The following is a 24,469-nucleotide window of genomic DNA, read 5'->3' on the forward strand; positions in this document are numbered from 1 at the left end:
AACCTTGCAGGAGAACTTAAACCATCCTTACAAAGTCTTCTGTGATCCTAGCACGCAGAGGCTTAAAAGCAAAACAAAAGCCAAAAACCAGGAAAGACAAATTATTTTCAATATAGTCACATATACATCAAAATATAATACAGATCGTCAGGGTAAGGGGTCGTGGGTGGGGATGCGCATGAGTCTGTGCGCTGACAGCACCGCCAAGGAGGAGACCCAGCCTTAAGAGTGGGGTCAGGCCTGGCCGAGGTCTCAGAAGGTAAGGTCTCAAGGGCCTAAACCCTTGCCTCAGATGGCCTCTACCAACAGCTCACAACCAGGGACCGCTTGTTGTAGATGGAGCTCATTTTTGTGAGCTCATTCTGCAGGTTTGAATTCCCCAGGGTGATGTGTCATCAGTAGCACAGCCCTGACAGTGGGGTGGGGAGAGAGGGCCCACGGGATTTCTTCTCCCCAGAGTCTCTCCTACCAGCTTGCCCGTCCTCCCACCCTGGCCCTGAAGGTCACTCTAATTCAGTGTCCCATTTGGGTTTGTAAACAGCCCCAAACTTCTGCATGTACTTCTTAATGTACTCCTTGGTTTTGTGTCTCACATTCTCATTGCACTCCAGGTCCTCAGGGTTCTTAACAGTACTTCAGCTCCTTATTCATAACGCCATGAGTCAGCTTGTGAGCTAGGTGTTTGAAATCTTCAGTTGTGGTAATTCTTCCCACTTTGCAGTCAGGTTTCCAGTAAGGGTTCAGGCACTGGACAATGAACTGGGACATCTCTTTTCTGAATACTTCTTTGCTTTCCTTAGCCAGCTCACTGGAGGCATCTGCTTTTGCTATCTTAGGCTTTTTTGAGGTCTTCATGGGATTTTCATCATATGTTGGGGTTCCCAGGTCCATCTCAGCTTCATGCTCAAGGCTGGCATCATCTCCTGGGCTTTCCCAAGTAGGAAGATCCCACTGAGTCTGCCTTGTGATCACATGGTAATAGTAAATCTTCCCTTCTGGGTCTCGGGCTGTCTTCCACTTGGGAGGTAAGACAATGGTTTTTGGTTTGGGAGGAGATGGGGGTGGTAAATCCAAGAGGTTATTTGTCACAACTATTTCAGGTGGCTCTAAGGGCTGAGGCTGCCCTGGTGCAACTATTGTAGTCACAGCTGTGGCTGGCTGTACCACCACTCCTTGTAGGTGAGCTGTGAAAATCTGTTGTCCCTGGATGTACTGAAGACTTGGCTGGCATAACTCTGTACAATTGGTGGGGTTGTCTGTGAATAATGGTGACGTCACACCATAGACAGTTGGACCAGCCTGTCCTTGATAATATATGGTTGCTTGAGACTGTGCAGAGAGTACTGCTGCTGTACACTCATGGACTGTTGGTTTGAATCCCAAACACCATAATTCTGTCCCTGGACTGGGCCTGGGGCTGGCACTGGCAGGACGGTAACACTGGAGTCTTGGTGTACCACACCATCACTTTGGGCCACATACTGTGAACTGGAAACTTCCACAGGGGCTGCCACATGTGGCACCACTGGCACAGGAGGAGGGGCAGCAAGGGGTTCTGTAGAATGTCCCACCAAGGGCTGAGAACAATCATAAGGAGAAGGAGAACACACAGGATCCATGCTGGGTGTGGGGAGGAGCACCTTTCCAGCATTAGGATTGCTGGGATCCACATAGGCCTGCATGGGGTAACCTGGTGGGTAGCCAGCAAAGGGGTGACGAGGGGCATGGTAGCCAAGAGAGTCATAGGGCAGTGGAGACGTCATTCCCAGGTTCTGCATCTGCTGCTGTTTTTTTTGAGCCTCCCGCTGAGCTACCTCCTGCTCAAACAACTTTCGGAGCTCCTCTGTAGAAAGTTGATTGCGATCTTTAATTCATACTTTCTTTTTAGAAGTTGGTGTATCATATCTGCCACCTGGCCTTTTTGTTCCCCACTCATAGGCAGAAGAAGGTGGTGAGAGGGAGCCCCTTTGTTTCCTTTTCTCTTTATTTTGAGTTTGTTTGTCTGGGTCTCTTTCTCTTGACCTGTTAGGAGTCTTTGGGGCAACTGTTTGATCTCTGAAGCCAACAGAATCCCTTCCTCGTTCGGTTATTGGGCTCTCCTTTTCAGTTTACCTTTTCTTTGGAATTCGATATACCTCCTTAAGTCTTTCCAACTGTCCAGGAGCTTGGTGGCCAAATCACTTATATCTACTGTCTTATGTGGCTATTCCTGGCTCCTCTCACTCTCCACATCAGGTACACCCTCCTCTTCATCTTGGGATGGTGTTTCCTCAGCAATAGGTTCGTCTAGTTTTGTGCCATTGCTCTCTTTAGGCTCTATTTCAGTGTCAGCCTCTGGTTCAGATGTGGGTAGCTTAATGGCCTCCACAGCAATTTCACTATCAACTTTAGATTCAGGCAGCTGTTGTGAGAGTAGCTGTTGTGACTGTGACTCTTCCTCTTCTTCTAGAGGGACGTTTTCTAACTGGTCAAGGTCCTGTTTGCCATCCTTGCCTTCTAGCTCACTGGTAGTGTCAGAGATCACACTGTCCATGCCATTTTCACTTATAATTTTAAGTCTGCGAAACATTAGCTCCTTGGGGGTGTCTGTGTCAGCTTCTATGCTCAGCTTGGTGGAAGGATCAGGTGTGTTGAGTGGTGTGTAAGCACGTGATGTATTCTTGCTAGAATACCCATCTCCTTCGCTCAGCTGAGGGACAGCAGTCTTGGTTTGAGACCAACGTTGAATAATAGGAAGTACTTTGCTTTCCTCCAACATATTTTTAGTAGGAATGGGTAAATGTTCCAAAGTCTTTATAATCTCTTCCTGAAGCTTCTGGTTACTTTCCCGGCCATCACGTAGTTCTGCCATCCAGATCCACAACAAAGGCAGCCCATGACGTTCCAGAAAGGACTTCAGGCAAGACTGTGAATGTGTGCTCTGTATGAGCTTGAGACAGGTAAGTTTCTGTTCCAAAGTTTCAATTCTAACCATTAGCCAGGATAAGCTGAGCACCTGGTTTTTATCAGAGAGACACTCACCATTCTCCAACAGAGCTTCTAGCTCTCCATCCACCGAATCCTTCTTCCAAGATCATTCTTTCTTCATTTTCCCTCCTGCTGCTCTGATGCTGACTCTGTTCTCTCCTCCCAGGTAACCCTGGCAATTAGCCAACCCACAGAAATATTTCTGTCCTTCCTTCCCATATCTTTGGAACTGATAGTCAAATGTTAACTCTGAGCCTGAAGGAACCAGTTTGGTGGTAAAAATCCCAACTCTCAGTTGTCCGTTCACAGTCCATTTTTGAGTCTCACAGTTTGGTTCACAGCTGTGATTCATGAACCGGGAGCAATTTCCTTTCTGAGTGGCATCTATTATCTCATCATTCTTCAGGGCCATGAAATAGTAGGGGATGTTTTTGTTTCGTGCATACTCCTTTACCTGGACTTTAAACTCTTTATGATCAAGTACCTCTCCACAATATTCCAGGACAAAGGTGTTCAAAGGAAGGTCTTTAGCAGCTCTCAAGCCCCAGCCTTTCTTTTCTGTGAATATGACTTCCACATCTGCATGCTGTTTTCTTTGAAACCGTCTATTGGAACAATAATTCCCATTTGGACAACGAGAAGAACATTCAGTCATGAGGAGACGATTAAGACAATCTTCCCCACATGCTATCTCACCTTGAGCTCTTTCATCTTTAGAAAGAGGTGTACACTCACACTGCATTCGCTTAATATCCGGATGGGATTTATTCTTCTTTCTTTCTGTTAAATAAACATTTTCTTCAATCAGATCAAAGTAACAAGGCATCTTCCCCTGTTTGACACATTCCTTCTACCGCTCTGGGTCCCTGAAGTCTTCCATGACACACGAAGGCCAAACCAATGCTGAGCCTAGAGGCACTGCTGTCTCTCCCTGCTCTACCTCCACTCTAACTTTCTTTCTGTCCTGAAGCTCACCATCACTTTCAGAATCACTCTCCAATTCCTGTCTCCTTTTTTAAGGAGGCCCTCTATCTTTCATATCATTTTTTTCTAAGTTTTTCGAAACATCTTTCTCCTCATTCACAGCTAAAGAGTCCTTAATGGAATTGCTGCTTATTTCAGGTGCTTGCACTGACCCCTTGTCCTTCTGAAGGGACAGAAAAAAATTATTGGACTGGCCTGAAAAGTGAGATCCTCCACATTGATCCCAATTCTCCTCCTCTTCACGGTCATCTGTTAAGGAATCTGGTACCTGCCCTTGAATTCAATCATACACAACCCCAGTTCCAGGCGGTCTACCTGCTGATCTTGGATCCCAGTAGCCATTGCCTTGCCAGTAATTACATGTCCCACTATACTGTTCTGCACTTTGCTGATACTTGTGTCCACCACAGGCTTCATAGCTGCTGTCAGGTTGCTGATATGTGGTAGTAGGCTTTTCTTGTTGAGAGAAGTCCCACCCTAGATTTCTGAGCTCTTCTGATGATGAATGGAAACCATCCACTTGGGAGATCTTACAAGAAGAAAAATTTGACTCTGTTTTACCCAGTCTACTATCTGGCCTCTTAGGGAAAGTGGTCTGTTGCCGAGACTTACTTGAGACATCTTCAAAATCCTCAGAAGAATAAACTGGCAGCTCTTCTTGCTGCCTAGAAGTTATTTTGGCTTTCACTGTTTCCTCAGAATTTGGATGACCTAGAGGGTCAGATTTTATGTCTGTATGACTTGTACTATCAACCCCATCACTCTGAGGATGAGCAATTTCAGACAGGTGATTATCTATCTGGTTTTGGCTGGGCTGTATAAAAGAGATTTCTGAATTCTTCTCTGTTGCTTTATGAAAGAAGAACTTCTCAGTTTGAGGACAGGCTTTACTTGCTATACTCTCAAATTTTTCCTCATAAGAATGCCTCCTTGGCTCCAATCGCTCATCTTCCCAGTGGTCAGAATAGTGTCTGTAACTTTGACTGCTCCAAGAAGAACAAGGACTTATTTCTTCCATGGGCAAAGTAGAATTCTTTGGCACAACCACAACAGACTGAAGACGGTTTCTTGGAATACTGCTATCATCAGAATCTGTATCTTCTGAATCTCTTTCATCACTTGAACTTTCGGAAGAACCAGAATAATCTTCATGGACAGTGGATACAATCTCTGAGGCATGACCACTATTGTCACATTTTAAGGTATATGTTACACCATCACTGTCCTCCATGATTAAATTCAAATCACAAGAAGAAAATACAACTTCTGAGACATATGTGTATGTCCTCTTCTACCTTCTTCATCTAAAGAGATTTCTGGTCTTCCTCTTCTATCAGGCAGTATGGAATTCCCTTCTTCTTGAGCCTCTTGCACACATTTCCCAGATAGTCCATTATTATGCCTGTTTTCCCAGGAAGAAAATCCTCTTCCTGAATCAGGAAGGCCACTAGCTACTTCTATTATTTCTTTCTCTGCATGCTTTAAAAACTCTGAGCTTTTACTCTTCAGCACAGCATCCAAAACTGGAGATGTATTCTCTCCACATTGCAAGAGAGTTAAACTGTCTACTTTTGTCCCTGGTGGAAGACTCTGAAGAGATGAAGCAATACATGAGCTCCCTGTAGGTGGATATAAATCATCAAAATGATTAACAGAAGCTGAACTAGTACTACCAACACTCTGCTTATATTCTCCACATGCAAATTTTGAGTGCTGATCTGTCAGACTTCCATTATCACATATAACTGTTTTTGATTTCAAATGCACATTCATAAAGCTATTTGAAGAAATCTTGAAGAAACGAGACCTGCTCTGCCTTCGCGCTCTCTCTGATCTAAAGCAAGGAGATATGTAACGAGTATCTCTTGCAAGTTTTGAGTAGCTAAAATATTTATCATCTCTCTCTGTTTTAGATCGTGAAGATTTGAAGAGCTCTGCTTAATGTGTAATGCAGATGCACACTGGACATTAGGGAGGGAGAAGGCCCAAACAGAATTCTGTGTTTAACTTTTTTTGTCCTGCCTTTAAATTTTATTCCATCAGAGGTATGAATGCCAGAGGGGGATCCTCTTCCAAGCTTGCTTTTCCTTGGGTACTCTCCCTCTGCCCTAGGGTACTGTTAAGAGTTCTCAACACACAGTCATCTCTCAGCATGAGCAAGGAATTGGTTCTAAGGCTCCCCCTGCACCCCCAGTCCCCTGCGATTGCTGAAGTCTCTTATATAAAATGGAGTAGTACAGTCTGCCCTCAGTACCCCGGGGCTCCACATTGGAGGATTCTGCATCCGAGGATTCAATCTACTGCAATTCAGTTTATGGTTGGTTGAATCCGGGGTGCAGAACTCGTGGATACAGAGGGGTAATTGTATTTATTTCACTCTATTATTGCTTAACAATTCTGGTTAAATTTACCGTGTTCTGTCTCCTGGTTGGACCTAGATTGGTAGAGGTGTGATGACTTGCTTGAGTTTGGGACAAAGAAGTGAGCATAAGTAGCACTTTCTCCCCTCTCTTTGGGAGTAAGCTGCTCACAGAAAGCATGCACTGGGCCCCATTTCTCCATAAGTCTTACAAGGGCAGGCGGCAAAATAGTCTGGGTCCAGTGCTGTCTGTGGCTGGATGCGTATGTCTGTATCATTATGGGGCTCAGTGTAAGGAAGCCCTCTTTTACACAGATATAAGGTTGAAATTAGAGAATGAGGGTTATTAGTAATAAAGATAATACATCATGTTCCACGTACCTCTTGTCTACTTATGAATTACTTTAGAACCTGGGTGGGGAAGAGGTTAACATGCTTCACTTAAGGGAAGAAGCTTATTACTATTTCTTTTGACAAGTTGAGTGTGAATTGGTTTTATCACTTTCTAGGCTTGTTCTATTCATAATTAACATATTGAAACTTACATTAATATAAGCAAACGATCCTGCAATATTTGCTGTCAGAAAATAGATAAGGGACAACCTTCAAATCCAACTTTTGTGTAGTTGGGCCTTCAGCTATAAGCGGATTTTATTTATTTTTCTAAGTCTCATGCTTTTTATGGTGAATTGAATATCTTTATTATAAAAAAAAGCTTCTCTGTAAAACTAAACATTTTAAAGAACTTATACAACATACATAAGGGTCCCAAAATGCTCACTTTTCATAAAAATGACATCTATTTCCATAGACGAGTTCACCAACATCCTGACAGCTGATGGAAAAGTGACACATAGGTCACTTTAGTGTCTAGATCACAGATTCTGTCACCTAGGAAGCTTTCAAGTACAGCAAGTAATATAAAAACCCAACTGAGAATGGCTTATATAGAGTGAACCAATTAACTTCCTTTGAAACTACAGAGATATATGTTGCTAGGAGTGAGACTAGAAGCTCACATAATGTGACTTAGAACCTAGTTTCTTTCAGTTTTTAACTGTCACTTCCCTGGTGTTGACTGTTTTTGGACAAACTTACTCCCTCCCCCCACACCCCAGTTCATAATCCTAAACTGACTTTGAGAAACTCTAAGAATTACATGAATCCTTTTTGTGAAACAAAGAGAATCTATATCATATATTCAGCAAAAGTATTTAAGAGTCACTGATTGGACCAACTTAGGTAATCGTGCCAATTCCAAAACATTCAGAGATGGCACATTCAGATTGCCTCTGAATCAGGGCCTTTCTCTGGGGCAGGTGAGGCCCATTTTCCATGTAAATCACAACGGTGAGAATGGAGGGACTGGGTAGGTACTGAAAAGAAATTCAGGCTACTACTCCAAGAAGGAAGAAAAATAGATACTGGGCAGCCATATAACAGGTATTCATTATAGGTACTTCCAGAGTCTATTTCCTATTTATTCAAAGAAATTTAAGACTTTAGGTCACCCCAAAATTCACATATTTTCTTCATGTTACCTAACACATTTTTAGAAAATAAAAAGGTAAAATAATGTGAAATGATTTAATTTCTATAAGTGATCTTATAATCAAAGAGACCTTGCTACAAAAGTGAAACTTTATCTAGAGGATTTTATATTCAGTAAAGTGCTCACATTCAAGAGCAAATTCTCATTCTGATGATTCATGAAGTCACTTGTGATATTCCTTTAGTGTGGTGTTTATATAAAAACATGAGTCTCTAAAATTGCCATGGCAAAAACATATAGTGAAGCTTGATAGCCTTCTTTTCACAATGCATAGTTTCCATCATTGTCTTGGATCACACTGTACTTTATGTTCATTCTCTGGTACAGAGCTCCAGAGGTTTTCTTTTTCTTTTTCTCTTGCCCTCCATCTTAATCTTCAAGCATTCTCCTATAGTCATGTTCTGGTTTTCCCTTTGTCAGCCTCCACCACTTCCACTCCCTCCTAGACTCCTAGTACTTTTTTCAAGCTAAAGTTCTTTACCTTTATCTGCTGAAATCCAAGAACCTGTTGTGAAATGAAGACTTGCATTTTCCCCACCTGCTTAGTTGCTTGCAATCTGTCTTCAGCCGCTACAATTTGAATCTTCCTCAAGTTATCAGTGGCATTAATCTTCATCCTACCAAACTATTTACATGGTTGGTAACCCCTTTTTCTTTGATCCTCTTATCTGATTGGTCTTCCTCTGTCACTCCTAAGACATAGCCATGTCTTTCTGTTCTATTAATTTCTCTCACTGCTCTTTTATGCATCAAATAAGCAGGTTAAGTAAGGCTCTGAAAGTACTCATCTTTCTGGTCTCAATCTTTCAACTTCCTCTTCCATTTCTTGTTCCATTACCACATTGACTATTCACTGCTCAAGACTTGTCATCTGTGCTTTTTTACAAGGTTCCCTTGGAAATATCTTCCTTCAAGGCTCAGCTTAAATATTTTCCCTCCATGAACACTGCTCTAGTTTCCTCCAAAGTTGAACTACCTCAAACTCCGTTAACCAGGTCCACACTCTATCCCCAGTTCTTGACCGAATATTTGTGTAAGCTCTCTAGCTAGTATCCCTGCTTCTTGCCTGTCTTCTACTTGATTCTCCATACTACCACTAGAACTGTCTCTCATACAATCTTAAGCCCTCATCATGGCCTATAAGATCTGGCTCCTGCTAATGTCTATTGACCCAGGAACTGTGCTAAGAACTTTACTTGAATTAATCCATTTAATCCTATGAGCTACATATATTTTTTAATTTTTATATCTTTATTGGAGTATAATGGCTTTACAATGTTGCTTTAGTTTCTGCTGTATAACAAAGTGAACCAGCTATATGTATACATATATCCCCATATCTCTTCCCTCTTGAGCCTCCCTCCCCTCCCTATCCCACCCCTCTAGGTTGTCACAAAACACCGAGCTGATCTCCCTGTGCTATGTGGCTGCTTCCCACTAGCTATCTATTTAAAGTTTGGTAGGGTATATATGTCCATGCCACTCTCTCACTTTGTCACAGTTTACCCTTCCCCCTCCCCAGATCCTCAAGTCCATTCTCTAGTAGGTCTGTGTCTTTATTCCAGTCTTACCCCTAGGTTCTTCATGACATTTTTTCCCCCTAGGTTCCATATATATGTGTTAACATATGGTATTTGTCTTTCTCTTTCTGACTTACTTCACTCTGTATGACAGACTCTAGGTCCATCCACCTCACTACAAATAACTCAATTTCATTTATTTTTATGGCTGAGTAATATTCCATTGTATATATGTGTCACATCTTCTTTATCCATTCATCCGATGATGGACACTTAGGTTGCTTCCATGTCCTGGCTATTGTAAATAGAGCTGCAACGAATATTTTGGTACATGACTCTTTTTGAATTATGGTTTTCTCAGGGTATATGCCCAGTAGTGGGATTGCTGGGTCATATGGAAGTTCTATTTGTAGTTTTTTTAAGGAACCTCCATACTGTTCTCCATAGTGGCTGTATCAATTTATATTTCCAAAAGAAGTGCAAGAGTTTTCCCTTTTCTCCACACCCTCTCCAGCATTTATTGTTTCTAGATTTTTTGATGATGGCGCTGGTGACTGGTGTGAGGTGATACCACATTGTCGTTTTGATTTGCATTTCTCTAATGATTAGTGATGTTGAGCATCCTTTCATGTGTTTGTTGGCAATCTGTATAACTTCTTCTGAGAAATATGTATTTAGATCTTCCACCCATTTTTGGGTTGGGTTGTTTGTTTTTTTGATATTGAGCTGCATGAGCTGCTTATAAATTTTGGAGATTAATCCTTTGTCAGTTGCTCCATTTGCAAATATTTTCTCCCATTCTGAGGGTTGTCTTTTGGTATTGTTTATGGATTCCTTTGCTGTGCAAAAGCTTTGAAGTTTCATTAGGTCCCATTTGTTTATTTTTGTTTTCATTTCCATTTCTCTAGGAGGTGGGTCAAGAAGGATCTTGCTGTGATTTATGTCATAGAGTGTCCTGCCTATGTTTTCCTCTAAGAGTTTGATAGATTCTGGCCTTACATTTAGGTCTTTCATCCATTTTCACCTTATTTTTAGGGAGAGTTCTAATCTCATACATTTACATGTAACTGTCCAGTTTATCCAGCACCACTTATTGAAGAGGCTGTCCTTTCTCCACTGTATATTCCTGCCTCCTTTATCAAAGATAAGGTGACGATATGTGTGTGGGCTTATCTCTGGACTTTCTATCCTGTTCCATTGATCTATATTTCTGTTTTTGTGCCAGTACCATACTGTCTTGATTACTGTAGCTTTGTAGTATAGTCTGAAGTCAGGCAGCCTGATTCCTCCAGCTCCGTTTTTCGTTCTCAAGATTGCTTTGGCTATTCAGGGTCTTTTGTGTTTTGATACAAATTGTGAAATTTTTTGTTCTAGTTCTGTGAAAAATGCCAGTGGTAGTTTGATAGGGATTGCATTGAATCTGTAGATTGCTTTGGGTAGTAGAATCATTTTCACAATGTTGATTCTTCCAATCCAAGAACATGATATATCTCTCCATCTATTTGTATCAACTTTAATTTATTTCAACAGTGTCTTATAATTTTATACATACAGGTATTTTTTTCTCCTTAGGTAGGTTTATTCCTGGTATGTTATTCTTTTTGTTGCAATCGTAAATGGGAGTGTTTCTTAATTTCACTTTCAGATTTTTCATCATTTGTGTATAGGAATGCAAGAGATTTCTGTGCATTAATTTTGTATCCTGCTATTTTACCAAATTCATTGATTAACTCTACTAGTTTTCTGGTAGCATCTTTAGGATTCTGTATGTATAGTATCATGTCATCTGCAAACAGTGACAGCTTTACTTCTTTCAGATTTGGATTCCTTTTATTTCCTTTTCTTCTCTGATTGCTGTGGTAAAACTTTCAAAACTATGTTGAATAAGAGTGGGCAACCTTGTCTTGTTCCTGATCTTAGTGGAAATGCTTTCAGTTTTTCAACATTGAGGATGATGTTGGCTGTGGGTTTGTCATATATGGCCTTTATTATGTTGAGGAATGTTCCCTCTATGCCTACTTTCTGCAGGGTTTTTATCATAAATGGGTGTTGAATTTTGTCAAAAGCTTTCTCTGCATCTATTGAGATGATCATATGGTTTTTCTCCTTCAATTTGTTAATATGGTGTATCATGTTGATTGATTTGCGTATATTGAAGAATCCTTGCATTCCTGGAATAAACGCCACTTGATCATGGTGTATGATCCTTTTAATGTGCTGTTGGATTCTGTTTGCTAGTATTTTGTTGAGGATTTTTGCATCTATGTTCATCAGTGATATTGGCCTGTAGTTTTCTTTCTTTGTGACATCCTTGTCTGGTTTTGGTATCAAGGTGATGGTGGCCTCATAGAAGGAGTTTGGGAGTGTTCCTCCCTCTGCTATATTTTGGAAGAGTTTGAGAAGGATAGGTGTTAGCTCTTCTCTAAATGTTTGATAGATTCGCCTGTGAAGCCATCTGGGCCTGGGCTTTTGTTTTTTGGAAGATTTTTAATCACAGTTTCAATTTCAGTGCTTGTGATTGGTCTGTTCATATTTTCTATTTCTTCCTGATTCAGTCTTGGCAGGTTGTGCATTTCTAAAAATTTGTCCATTTCTTCCAGGTTGTCCATTGTATTGGCATTGAGTTTCTTGTAGTAATCTCTCATGATCTTCTGTATTTCTGCAGTGTCAGTTGTTACTTCTCCTCTTTCATTTCTAATTCTATTGATTTGAGTCTTCTCTCTTTTTTTCTTGATGAGTCTGGCTAATGGTTTTTCAATTTTGTTTATATTCTAAAAGAACCAGCTTTTAGTTTTATTTATCTTTGCAATCGTTTCCTTCATTTCTTTTTCATTTATTTCTCATCTGATCTCTATGATTTCTTTCCTTCTGCTAACTTTGGGGTTTTTTTGTTCTTATTTCTCTAGTTGCTTTAGGTGCAAGGTTAGGTTGTTTATTCGAGATGTTTCCTGTTTCTTAAGGTGGGCTTGTATTGCTATAAACTTCCCTCTTAGAACTACTTTTTCTGCATCCCATAGGTTTTGGGTCATCGTGTCTACATTGTCATTTGTTTCTAGGTATTTGGTGGTGCTGAACTCTCTCAGGTTTTCCTTGTCTGTAAAGGTTTTAATTTCTCCTGCAAATCTGAATGAGATCCTTACTGGTTAGAGTAATCTTGGTTGTAGATTCTTCTCCTTCACCACTTTAACTATGTCCTGCAACTCCCTTCTGGCTTGCAGAGTTTCGGCTGAAAGATCAGCTGTTAACCTTATGAGGATTCCCTTGTGTGTTATTTGTTGTTTTTCCCTTGCTGCTTTTAATATGTTTTCTTTGTATTTAATTTTTGATAGTTTGATTAACATGTGTCTTGGCATGTTTCTCCTTGGATTTATCCTGTATGGGACTCTCTGTGCTTCTTGGACTTGATTAACTATTTCCTTTCCCATATTAGGAAAGTTTTCAACTATAATCTCTTCAAATATCTTCTCAGTCCCTTTCTTTTTCTCTTCTTCTTCTGGAACCCCTATAATTCGAATGTTGGGCATTTAATGTTGTCCCAGAGGTCTCTGAGACTGTCCTCTGTTCTTTTCATTCTTTTTTCTTTATTCTGCTCTGCAGTAGTTATTTCCACTATTTTATCTTCCAGGTCACTTATCCGTTCTTCTCCCTCAGTTATTCTGCTATTGGTCCCTTCTAGAGTATTTTTCATTTCATTTATTGTGTTGTTCATCATTGCTTGTTTCCTCTTTAGTTCTTCTAGGTCCTTGTTAAATGTTTCTTGCATTTTCTCTATTCTATTTCCAAGGTTTTGGATCATCTTTACTATCATTATTCTGAATTCTTTTTCAGGTAGACTGCCTATTTCCTCTTCATTTGTTTTGTCTGGTGGGTTTTTACCTTGCTCCTTCATCTGTTGTGTGTTTCTCTGTCTTCTCATTTTGCTTATCTTACTGTGTTTGGGGTCTCCTTTTTGCAGGCTGAAGGTTCATAGTTCCCGTTGTTTTTGGTGTCTGTCCCCAGTGGCTAAGGTTGGTTCAGTGGGTTGTGTAGGCTTCCTGGTGGAGGGGACTAGTGCCTGTGTTCTGGCGGATGAGGCTGGATATTGTCTTTCTGGTGGGCAGGTCCTCGTCTGGTGGTGTGTTTTGGGGTGTCTGTGGACTTATTATGATTTTAGGCAGCCTCTCTGGTAATGTATGGGGCTGTGTTCTTGTCTTGCTAGTAGTCTGGCATAGGGTGTCCAGCACTGTAGCTTGCTGGTCGTTGAGTGAAGCTGGGTCTTGGTGTTGAGATGGAGATCTCTGGGAGATTTTCACCATTTGATATTATGTGGAGCTGGGAGGTCTCTTGTGAACCAGCGTCCTGAAGTTGGCTCTTCCACCTCAGAGGCACAGCACTGACTCCTGGCTGCAGCACCAAGAGCCTTTCATCCACATGGCTCAGCATAAAAGGGAGAAAAAGTGGAAAGAAATAATTAGTAGAAGTAGAAAGAAAGAAAGAAAGGACAGTTATTAAAATAAAAAGTAAAAAATAATTATTAAAAATTTTAACATAATAAAAAGTAATAAAAGAAAAAAGAAAGAAAGAAGAGAGCAACCAAACCAAAAAACAAATCCACCAAGGACAACAAGTGCTAAAAACTATAGTAAAAAAAAAAAAAAACCAGACAGTCAGATCCCTAGGACAGATGGTAAAAGCAAAGCTATAGAGACAAAATCACATACAGAAGCATACACATACACACTCACAAAAAGATAAAAAGGAAAAATATATATATATCATTGCTCCCAAAGTCCACTGCCTCAATTTGGGATGATTCGTTGTCTATTCAGGTATTCCACAGATGCAGGGTACATCATGTTCATTGTGGAGATTTAATCTGCTGCTCCTGAGGCTGCTGGGAGAGATTTCTCTTTCTCGTGTTTGTTCTCACAGCTCCCGGGGTTCAGCTTTGGATTTGGACCCGCCTCTGCGTGTATGTTGCCTGAGGCCGTCTGTTCCCACTCAAGACAGGACGGGGTTAAAGGAGCCGCTGATTCGGGGGCTCTGGCTCACTCAGGCCGGGGAGAGGGAGGGGCACGGATTCGGGGCAAGCCTGAAGCAGCAGAGGCCAGCGTGACATTGTACCAGTCTGAGGCACGCCGTGTGTTCTCCCGGGGAAGTTGTCCCTGCATCATGGGACCCTGGCAGTGGCGGGCTGCACAGGCTCCTGGGTGGGGAGTTGGGGATAGTGACCTGCTCGCACACAGGCTTCTTGGTGGCAGCAGCAGCAGCCTTAGCGTCTCATGCTCATCTCTGGGGTCCGTGCTTTTAGCCGCGGCTCGCGCCCGTCTCTGGAGTTCCTTTAAGCAGCACTCTTAATCCCCTCTCCTCACGCACCAGGAAACAAAGAGGGAAGAAAAAGTCTATTGCCTCTTCGGCAGGTCCAGACTTTTCCCTGGACTCTCTCTTGGCTAGCCGTGGTGCACTAACCCCCTGCAGGTTGTGTTCCCTCCGCCAACCCCAGTCCTCTCCCTGCACTCCAACCAAAGCCCAAGCCTCAGCTCCCAGCCCCCGCCCGTCCCGGCGGGTGAGCAGACAAGCCTCTCGTGCTGGTGAGTGCTGGTCGGCACTGATCCTCTGTGCAGGCATCTCTCTGCTTTGCCCTCCTCACCCCTATTGCTGCGCTCTCCTCCGCGGCTGCGAAGCTCCCCCGACTCTGCCACCCGCAGTCCCCACCCATGAAGGGGCTTCCTAGTGTGGGGAAACCTTTCCTCCTTCACAGCTCCCTCCCACTGGTGCAGGTCCCGTCACTATTCTTTTGTCTCTGTTTTTCTTTTTTCTTTTGCCCTATCCAGGTACGTGGGGAGTTTCTTGCCTTTTGGGAGGTCTGAGGTCTTCTGCCAGCCTTCAGTAGGTGTTCTGTAGGAGTTGTTCCACGTGTAGATGTATTTCTGGTGTATTTGTGGGGAGGAAGGTGATCTCCACATCTTACTCTTCCGCCATCTTGAAGGTCTCTGGGAGACCTTTTATTTGATGTCTTACTTTAGTTTTTTCAAATGATATTATATGAAATCTAACGTGGGATGGTTCTAAAGTGAATTTATGAAGAGAGGGCTCATAGGAAAGTTTCTCGTCTATGAATTCAGATGGAAACTGTATAAATGATGAGCTGGGCTGTAAAATCAACTGTAAACAAAATAAAACTGGTAAGCCTAATGTCATCGTTCAGTCAAGCAATTTTAGAATATTCCAGGATATTAAATTGTGATCTGTAGTCTTATTGTTTCATAAGGAAGTGAAAAACTCTTTCATGTCCCGATAGGCTTTTACGTGGTAGAATATAACAGTGTTAATTCATAGCCCAATACTTGTAGTAAAGTATAAACACTCTTTGGGGCCATTGCTCACCATGCTGTGTGAACAGGGGGTTCTGCTACAGCAACAAGGACCCTCACCTGGCTTCTGTTTATATCTCAACACCATTTTTAAATGCCCCAACTCCAACAGACTGCCAGTCTATACTCTATTTCAGTTATTTATTCCTGCTAAATTAGCTGTCTGTCCTCAATTCTGTCAGCCTGTTTCTTCTTGCTCCCCTTCTTCAGCCAGCGGTTTGTCCTATTAGACATGCACCCATCATTCCATCTGTTACCCCTTACCTCCCTCCCTTGATTTCCCTTGTGCTTAATTTACTAATCCTCCACCTTGAAAAGAATCCTCTCCCCCTTCCTTAGGTACAGGCTGTGCCTAGTGACATCCTTCTAAAGAGAACTGTACAAGGGAAAAAAAGAGTAACTTTGCAATGGAGAAACCTGACAACGACTACCTCAGCCAGGTGAGCAAGGTCAGCATTGGTATTCATAAACCGTCTGCTGATAGTGTGTACTCTCTATGACACTTTACCTTTGTGGTCTTCCTCCCCAAAACCCTTAACTCAAGTCCTATCAGGAGAAAAACATAATAATGGAGCATCCTACCAAAACAAATCCTCTAATCTATGTTCCTTCTCCTATTAAAAAACCACAAGTTTTGCTGGTAAATGTCTTTAAAATGGGCTGCTCCCCCACATGTGTTTTCTTTGTCCTCAGCTGTGCTGCAATGGAGATTTGCTCATCTCTAGTTGATGGCTCCAGATATGTCCTTATTTCCCAGCTCTTGTTGCAAAGTTGTTCCTCATTTCCCTTCACCGCACCTGTGGGTGACCTTCATTCCTCCCACAGTTTGGTTGTAAGCTTTAAATGAAATCAAAGTATGTGAGGTGTCTGAAGTCTGTGAGGAGAGTTCACAGGTGCACCTTCGCTCTGCTGAGAGGATGGGGTCCTGTGGAGTGACTGCTCTCAGACGCTCTCTAGTTCACAAACTTTCTTTTCATCTTCCTCCTTCTTATTGTCTCAGAGGAAGAATTGTGTCTATTATGAATGGTGTAAAATGTCAGTGGATGTTTCTGAAAAGGTAACTTTTATCATTCACACACATAAATGACAAAATTAATTCATAAGTGCAAATGCTGGAGAATAAAATTTTATCAGTAATTCCCATCACAGCATCTCATTAGCTCATCCTAATCATTCCAGCCTCATCAGCATCTCTCTCACCAGCTGCCTCTGAGAGAAGATTTTGATTCAACAGCTTTGTGTGTGTGAATTATATTAGTTTTTTTCTTCCAGTTTTACTGAGAAATAATTGACATACAGCACAGTAGAAGTTTAATGATAATTAAGCACAATGATTTGACTTACATACATCATAAAGTGATTATCACAATGTTTAGTGAACATCCATCATCTCATGTAAGTAAAAAAATTTTTTAAATATTTTTTAAAAGCCTTTTTCCTTGTGATGAGAACTCTTAGGACTTACCCTCTTCACACTGTCACATGTAACATACAGCAGTGTTAATGTTGCACATTACATCCCCAGTGCTTATTTATCTTATAACTCGAAGTTTGTACCTTTTGACTGCAAGATTCAACAAATTTTAGACAAAAAAAAAACAAAAAAGAAGTTCCTACAGAATAACCCTTTCTATGTCAAACTACTCCACCATGTCAGGGTTTACATAATCCCATGAGAACGTCTGTCAGTCTGCTCGACACTGGGTGTGCATTAGCGAAAGAACAAAAAGTGACTTTAGGTAACTTAAATAAGAAGACTATACAGTGAGGGTAGGGGGAGCTCACAGAATTGAAAGGAATGTGGAGGAAGCTGGCTTTTAGTAAACAAGAAATGGGAGATGTTATGGGCTGAATTTGAAATTCAAATGTTGAAGCCCTAATCCCCAGTACCTCAGAATGTGACTGTACTTTGGCCTTTAAAGAGGTGATTAAGTTAAATAAGGCCATTGGCTGGGGGTGGGGGGGAGGTTGTCTAATCCAATTTGACCAGTGTCCTTATAAGAAGAAGAGATTAGGACACAGAGACACCAGGGATGCATTCACAGAGGAAAGAGCACATGAGAACCCAAGGAGAAGGCAGCCATCTGCAAGCCTGGGAGAGAGACCTCAGAGAAAACCAGACCTGCCAACACCTTGATCATGGACTTCTAGCTTCCAGAACTGTGAGAAAATACATTTCTGTTGTGTAAATCACCTAGTCTGTGGTATTTTTGTTATAGCAGCCTGAGCAAACTAATATGGGGTTTTGACAGTAAGATCTGAGAATCGTCACTGGAATAAATGATAAACTTCCACTGTTTTTGTCTCACTTAACATCAAAGTCCTCGGTAGAGAGAATCCTATTAGCGGAGTTTAGATTCAGGTCATGTACCCTCATCCCCCCTAGGTTAGTGAGATGACTGGCTTGTCCAAAGTCATCAGAGGACTGATGCAGAGAGCAGAAAACTTTGAATCTCAACAAAATTGTACATGGCAGGTAGAGAGGGACTTTCCAGTAGGAAATCCAGGTGTGGCTAAGGGTAGATACTGGGATGCCCAAAAAGTGACAAATATTCTGCTTCTGATAAACCATTTTTAAATAAATTCATCTGATTTTGAAATGACCATTTTACTTTTTTGATAGAAAATAAAAATTCAGTTTTGCATGCATGCTTTCTATTTTTTAAATGTGAAAATTTTAAATATGAAATGAAATCAACCTTTGCTTTTGAGTTTCCTTCCATCTCCATCAAACCAGTCTGCCTTCAGCATCATGACTGTTGCTGGAAACTCGGCCTCTGTGCACTGGTGCTGAATCGAGTCTCAGAGACAGAGTTTTGGGTGAAGTAGGAAAGAATCACTTTATTGCTTTGCCAGGCAAAGGGAGACAGAGTGGGCTTGTGCCCTCAAAAACTGTGTGTCCCAACCTGGGCAGGGTGGGGTGGTTGTGAGGAGTTTTGTAGTCAAGGGGCATGATTGCTGATAAGGATCAGTGTGCGTGCAGGGCCTGTATTTCTTCAATCTAGAGATCTTCTGGAGTCAGGTGGTCTTGTGATCTGTGGTTCTTGAGGTTATTGAACTGTGACTTTCTCTCTGGAACATCTTCCATTTGGTGGGAGTTTTAGTTCTGTAGAAGAGTGTAAAGATATTGTTATGTGTATCCCTTGAGGCAGAACCAGGACACTGACCCAAGGCTGCACTATTGTTTTTTGACTGCTCCGCCCTTGTCTCTGCATCCCTTCCCTTCCCTGATTAACAACTGTTTGAACCTGCCCTTCAGAACACAGGGAAGGAGGACATGGTTGGCTTCATTGTCACAGATCATGCTGGACCTGTTCTCTCTAACCACCCAGGGCCAAGTCTTTCTGTAAAAACAGACTTTAACATCCAGTAATGTAATGTCCTTTTTTAAGTCTTTTTTTTTCTTCAAAATATTCTTTTCACATTTCAGTTGTCAGAACTTTTATAAAGAACTTTGAGTTCTGCCCTTTATTAAACCTTTGTCTGAACAGCAGCTGTGTCTTCATCTAAGTGACCTTGGGTAGTGGATCTTTGGAAAGACAGCAGTTTATTTCAAGGATAACAGGCTGGGGTTCAAACCCTCACATGGAAACCAAGTGCCCCTGAAACTGAGTTCCTCTGCTGAGTGTATGATTAACCTCTCTATCCAAAACTTTATTACTTTTCTTGTCCCACACCTGTTCCCCCGAATATTAAGGAGTATGAAAGAAAAGGGGGGATTAAAACCAAGCAGTACCCTATGGGGCCCTCCTGTTGCAGGAAGGGGGACCCCTTCCAGGTCCCAAAAGTGAGCTCCTGTCTAACACTCAGAAATGAATTTTCTGAGGAGACACACGTGCTGACAAAGCAAGAGACTTTATTGGGAAGGGGCACCTGGGTGGAGAGCAGGAAGGTAATGGAAACCAGGAGGACTGCTCTGCCACATGGCTCACAGTCTCAGGTTTTATAGTGATGGGATTAGTTTCCAGGTTGTCTCTGGACAATCATTCTGACTCAGGGTCCTTCCTGGTGGCACACACATCACTCAGCCAAGATGGATTCCAGTGGGGAGGATTCTGGGAGGTTGGTAGGACATATGGACTGGCATCTCCTTTTGATCTTTCCTGAATTCTTCTGGTTGATGATGGCTTGTTTTTCGTGTTGCTTACCAGGACCTCCTGTCACAAAATAACTCATGCAAATGGTTAACTTTGTGCCTGGCCATGGTGAGCAGTTTCAGTCAGTGTTTCCCCTAACACTCTCAGGTACCAAAGCCCTTCCATGTCCCCTGTTTCTTGTTTGTATAAAAAGGCTTTAGTCTCCTAGGCCTTCCCTGAGTTCCAAAGATCAGGCACAGGCAGTTACTAATTAGAGAAGTGAGGGAATGAAGAAACAAAGGAAAAACAATTAAATAAAAAAGTAATGACAAAATCACTGGATAAAACAGAGTCCTAGTTCCTCCTCAATGGATATATATAAAAATCTTATATATTTGAGTTATTCTTCAGGAACTAAGACACTCACTGCCACCCGCCCCCCAGGTGGAGGATAGTGACTACATGGTGACCACAAACACATAGACCACAGACTGGTTGGAACCAGAAGGTTGATGATTGAGATTCCCAAAGCACCACCCTGTTACCTCACCACCAACCAATCAGAAGAAAATCATGAATCCTGCAGCCCTCACTCCAAATGTTGCCTTTAAAAATTCTCCCCTGAAAACCATCAAGGAGTTCAAGTCTTTTGAGCATGAGCTGCCCATACTCCTTGCTGGGCCCTGCAATAAATGATGTACTTTCCTTCACCACAGTCCAGTGTCAGTAAGTTGGCTTTGCTTTGTGGTGGGTGAGCAGACCCTAGTTCGATACGATAACAACAGATGGCAGTAATTCAAAGAAAGCTCCTTCACCTTGCATCTAGAAAGATGCTCTTCTTCTGAGAGAGTGTGTAGTAAGTCAAGATTCGATTATTGAAACACAACCATCACATCTGTGTGAAGGAAGACACTATGTAATCTGAGAGGCCAAGGGAGAGCATCTGAAAGAATTTTGTTCTATGCCAAGAAAAACTATCACTACTTTTAGAAACCATGAGATCATCTTTTTTATTCCTTATACTGAAATAACATTTAAGAATCTAAGACTTTAAGTTTATACTTATTTCCTCAAGTCCAGATGTGTTTATAAATTTGTCGATGCTGAATAATGTTTGGATGAGTTTAACAGTCACTGCTATGAGTCAGCACAGTGCTTTGGCTTATGTAGGATCTGCATAAAACCACACTTCTCCAGTCCTTCTCCTGCATTTACCATTTACTAAGCAGGTGACTTTGGACAAGTTACCTGTGATATTGTGATTTATGATAAGAAATAGATATATTTGGTCTTCATCCCTGGTCCAGGCACAAAGCTCCTAAAACACTTGAAATTTCCTAAGTGTTGAGAGGGATAAAGCTGTCTTTTGTTGTCAATGAGGTGACTTTCAAACAGCCCCTAGGTAACTTAAGAATGGGAGCTAGTTGCCAGGGGAACCAACCATGTGATAGAATAGTTGCAACTTTCAATTCTACCCACTCCCCACAACCTCCCAGGTAGGCAAAGGGGCTAGAGATTGAGTTCAATCACCAATGACCAATGATTTAATCAATCGTGCCTGTGTAATGAAGCCTACATTAAAAAAAAAAAAGTTCGTGTTCAGAGAGCCTCCAGGTTGGTGAACACATGGAGATTCAGGGAGAATGCACCACTGCAGAAGGCATGGAAACTCTACACCATTTCCCCATACCCTGCACTATGCATCTTTCCATCTGGCTATTCCTAAATTATACCCTTTTATATTAAACTGGTAATCTCATAAATAAAATGTTTCCCAAGTTCTGTGAGCCATCCTAGCAAATAAATAAAACCCAAGGAGGGGGTAGTGGGAACCTCCGATTTATAGTAGATCAGAAACACAGATAATAACCTGGACTTGCAATTGGCATCTGAAATGGGTGAGGGAGCAATATGGTAGAACTGAGCCCTTAACCTGTGGGATCTGATAGGACATTCAGCTGGTGTCAGAGAATTGCTTGGTGGTATCAGACACATGCTGAAGTTGTGTCAGAATTATATACCTAACCATTCTGGCTTCCATTTCCTCATCTGTAAATTGGGTATGAGGATGAAATAAGACAAAACATGCAAGCTGTTAGTATCAATACTATGACCTAAGGACTGAGGTACAGAGACAGCGAGACTGGTCCTGACCTAGAGGGGCTGCAGAAGGTGGTACAGACCCCTGAACCCAGTGATGTCTGCATAGGGACTGTACAGTCAGAGGACAAATCTAGGCCTCCAAAGATGCTTTTCTTTTGGACCCACATCACGCTTCAAAAAAATAAGTAAGTCCCTAATTGGCCATAATGGGCAAAATCCAGCCACATGATCACAAGGGTACACAACTGATACACCTACAACTGATCTGTACCCAGACAACCATTCTGCTTTTCACTTCCAGTACAGTATTCCATAAATTACATGAGAGATTCAACACTTTGTTATAAAATAGGCTTTGTGTCAGATGATTTTGCCAATTGTAACCTAATGTAAGTGTTCTGAACACATGTAATTGTAGGCTACGATGTTCGGTGGGTTAGGTGTCTTAAATGCATTTTCAAAGTATGATATTTTCAACTAATAATGGGTCTATTGGGATGTAACCCCATGGTAAATCAAGGAAGATCTGCGCTAAGTCAGTGATTTCATTTACTTGCATGTCAAAGGCCTAACTGCCAATTTCATCATAATCTGCTTCAGCAAATTAGAAGAAATGTCAACAGTTTGGGTGACGATAATGTTTTGACAGAGACCCTGTCCTCAGTTTGAAACTATAAACCTACTCGACCATTCCTAGGACATCTGGCTTCACTGAGGCCTAATTATATGGGGTGGTTTTGCTTGATGGTACAAAAGCAGCCTTACAGAATACCTTATATAGGCCTTTGTTTTGGAGAAAATTCAAATTCTGATCAAGTTCCAGCCTTTCTCAAAAGAGCTTCTTTGCTCTAAAGAGATCCCAGTGTCCAGTGCATTTCAGGATGACAGGTTCCCCCACAGTTTCCATTGGCAAAAACCTTACACACAAGAAGTACAAATACCAAGCACCATGTTTCACAACGCAGCTGATGAGGGCTTCCATTTATTGGGATGCTGTGCTCAATGGTTGACAAATTTTGACTCAGTCTTTATAATTCCGTTTTACACTGAGAAATTCGAGGCTCAGTGAGAGTGAGTAACCTGCACAAAATGACCCAACTAGCAAGAAGGGAGCCAGGATTTGAGCACACATCTGATTTGAAAGCCAAAGAATACATAAACACTTGTTTTTGTGTTCCCAACACCTAAACTAGACCCAGCGTAAGCAAAGAGAAATATTCATAATCCTGCTACAAGGAATTTTCTTTAATTCCTATTAACAAGAAATCATCTGATGTCTAAACCTGGGGAGGGTAATGACTACACATCTTCACCTGGTTGTAGTTACAGCCCATGCTACCGTACTCTTATTTGGATTAAAACAAGAGTTTTAATTACAGTAAGTCCCCTACATACGAACCTTCAAGTTGCGAACTTTCAAAGATGTGAACGTGCCTTAGCATGACCAATCAAACGTTAGTTCACGTGTCTGGCATACATTGTCACATGCGTGCATCCTCTAAAGTGGTTGTGCTTTTGTGTACTTTACTGTGCAGTACTGTATAGAGTAAAGCAGTACAGTGTCTTTATTTCAAGCCCAGGATGTCCAGAAGCAAGCATAAAAGCAGTGATGATGTAGCTGTACTGCTAAAGAAGCACCAAGCGATAACAATGGAAACAAAAATGAAAATAATTGAGAGAGTGGAGTCAGGCGAAAAGATGGTAGATGTCACTCGTTCTTATAACATGAGCCATTCAACCACCGGCACAATTCTAAAGAGTGAGGACAAGATCATGGAACATGTGACGTCTGCTGTGCCGATGATGTCAGCAATAATATTGAAGAAGCGTGGAAAAGTGATGGAGGAAATGGAGAAACTTCTCAGTGTGTGGGTGCAGGATCAGCATCAAGTCTCACTCAGCTTAATGCTGATTCGAGAGAGAGCTAAAAGGCTTTATGAAAACTTGAAGAAGGAACATGGCTAAGAATCAGAGGGTGCATCTTTTAATGCCAGCCATGGCTGGTTTCATCGGTTCAAGGCTAGAGCCAGCCTTCACAATGTAAAAGTAAGTGGTGAGGGAACGAGTACAGATGTGGTAGCTGCCTGGGAATTTCCTGAAACAGAGAAATTATTGATGAAGTCACGTATTTACCTGAGCAGGTTTTTAATGTGCATGAGACAGGACTCTACTGGAAGAGGATGCCAGACCAAAGTTACATCAGTAAGGAGGAAAAGTTGGTGCCAGGCTATAAAGCAGCAAAAGATAAGGTAACTCTGTTGTTTCATGGCAATGCTTCTGGCGATATGAAGCTGAAGCCTTTCTTAGTTTATCATTCAGAGAACCCAAGATGCCTCAAAAACCTAGCCAAGGGCTCTCTTCCTGTTTGAAAGAATCTTTGCCCACAGTTTGTTCAAAATTTTCATGGATTTGAGAAAGTAAATGAGGAGTCCAAAGAGGTCTTCAGCAACTTAGAGACCCTCAGTGAGAAGCTGGAGCTAGATCTGCAAGAGGACGACTTCATTGAACTCCTTGCTGTGCAACATGAGGAGCTTACTAATGAAGACCTGATGGAA

General features: G+C 41.7%; 1 long non-coding RNA gene and 1 pseudogene across 2 annotated transcripts in view; one reads left to right on the forward strand and one right to left on the reverse strand.

Annotated features, from left to right (window-relative positions):
• Positions 1-24,469, forward strand: part of LOC309969347 — a 697,850-nt gene that overhangs the window by 613,141 nt on the left and 60,240 nt on the right. The window lies entirely within an intron of this gene.
• On the reverse strand, positions 385-7,137 carry LOC309968264 (histone-lysine N-methyltransferase SETD2-like; annotated as a pseudogene). Its single transcript has 2 exons — positions 7,070-7,137; positions 385-5,785 (listed from the first exon to the last, which is right to left on the reverse strand). The product of its transcript is annotated as a histone-lysine N-methyltransferase SETD2-like (transcript).

This window comes from Leucopleurus acutus (assembly GCF_964270905.1).
Source record: "Leucopleurus acutus genome assembly, chromosome: 11".
Classification (NCBI taxonomy): Eukaryota; Metazoa; Chordata; class Mammalia; order Artiodactyla; family Delphinidae; genus Leucopleurus; species Leucopleurus acutus.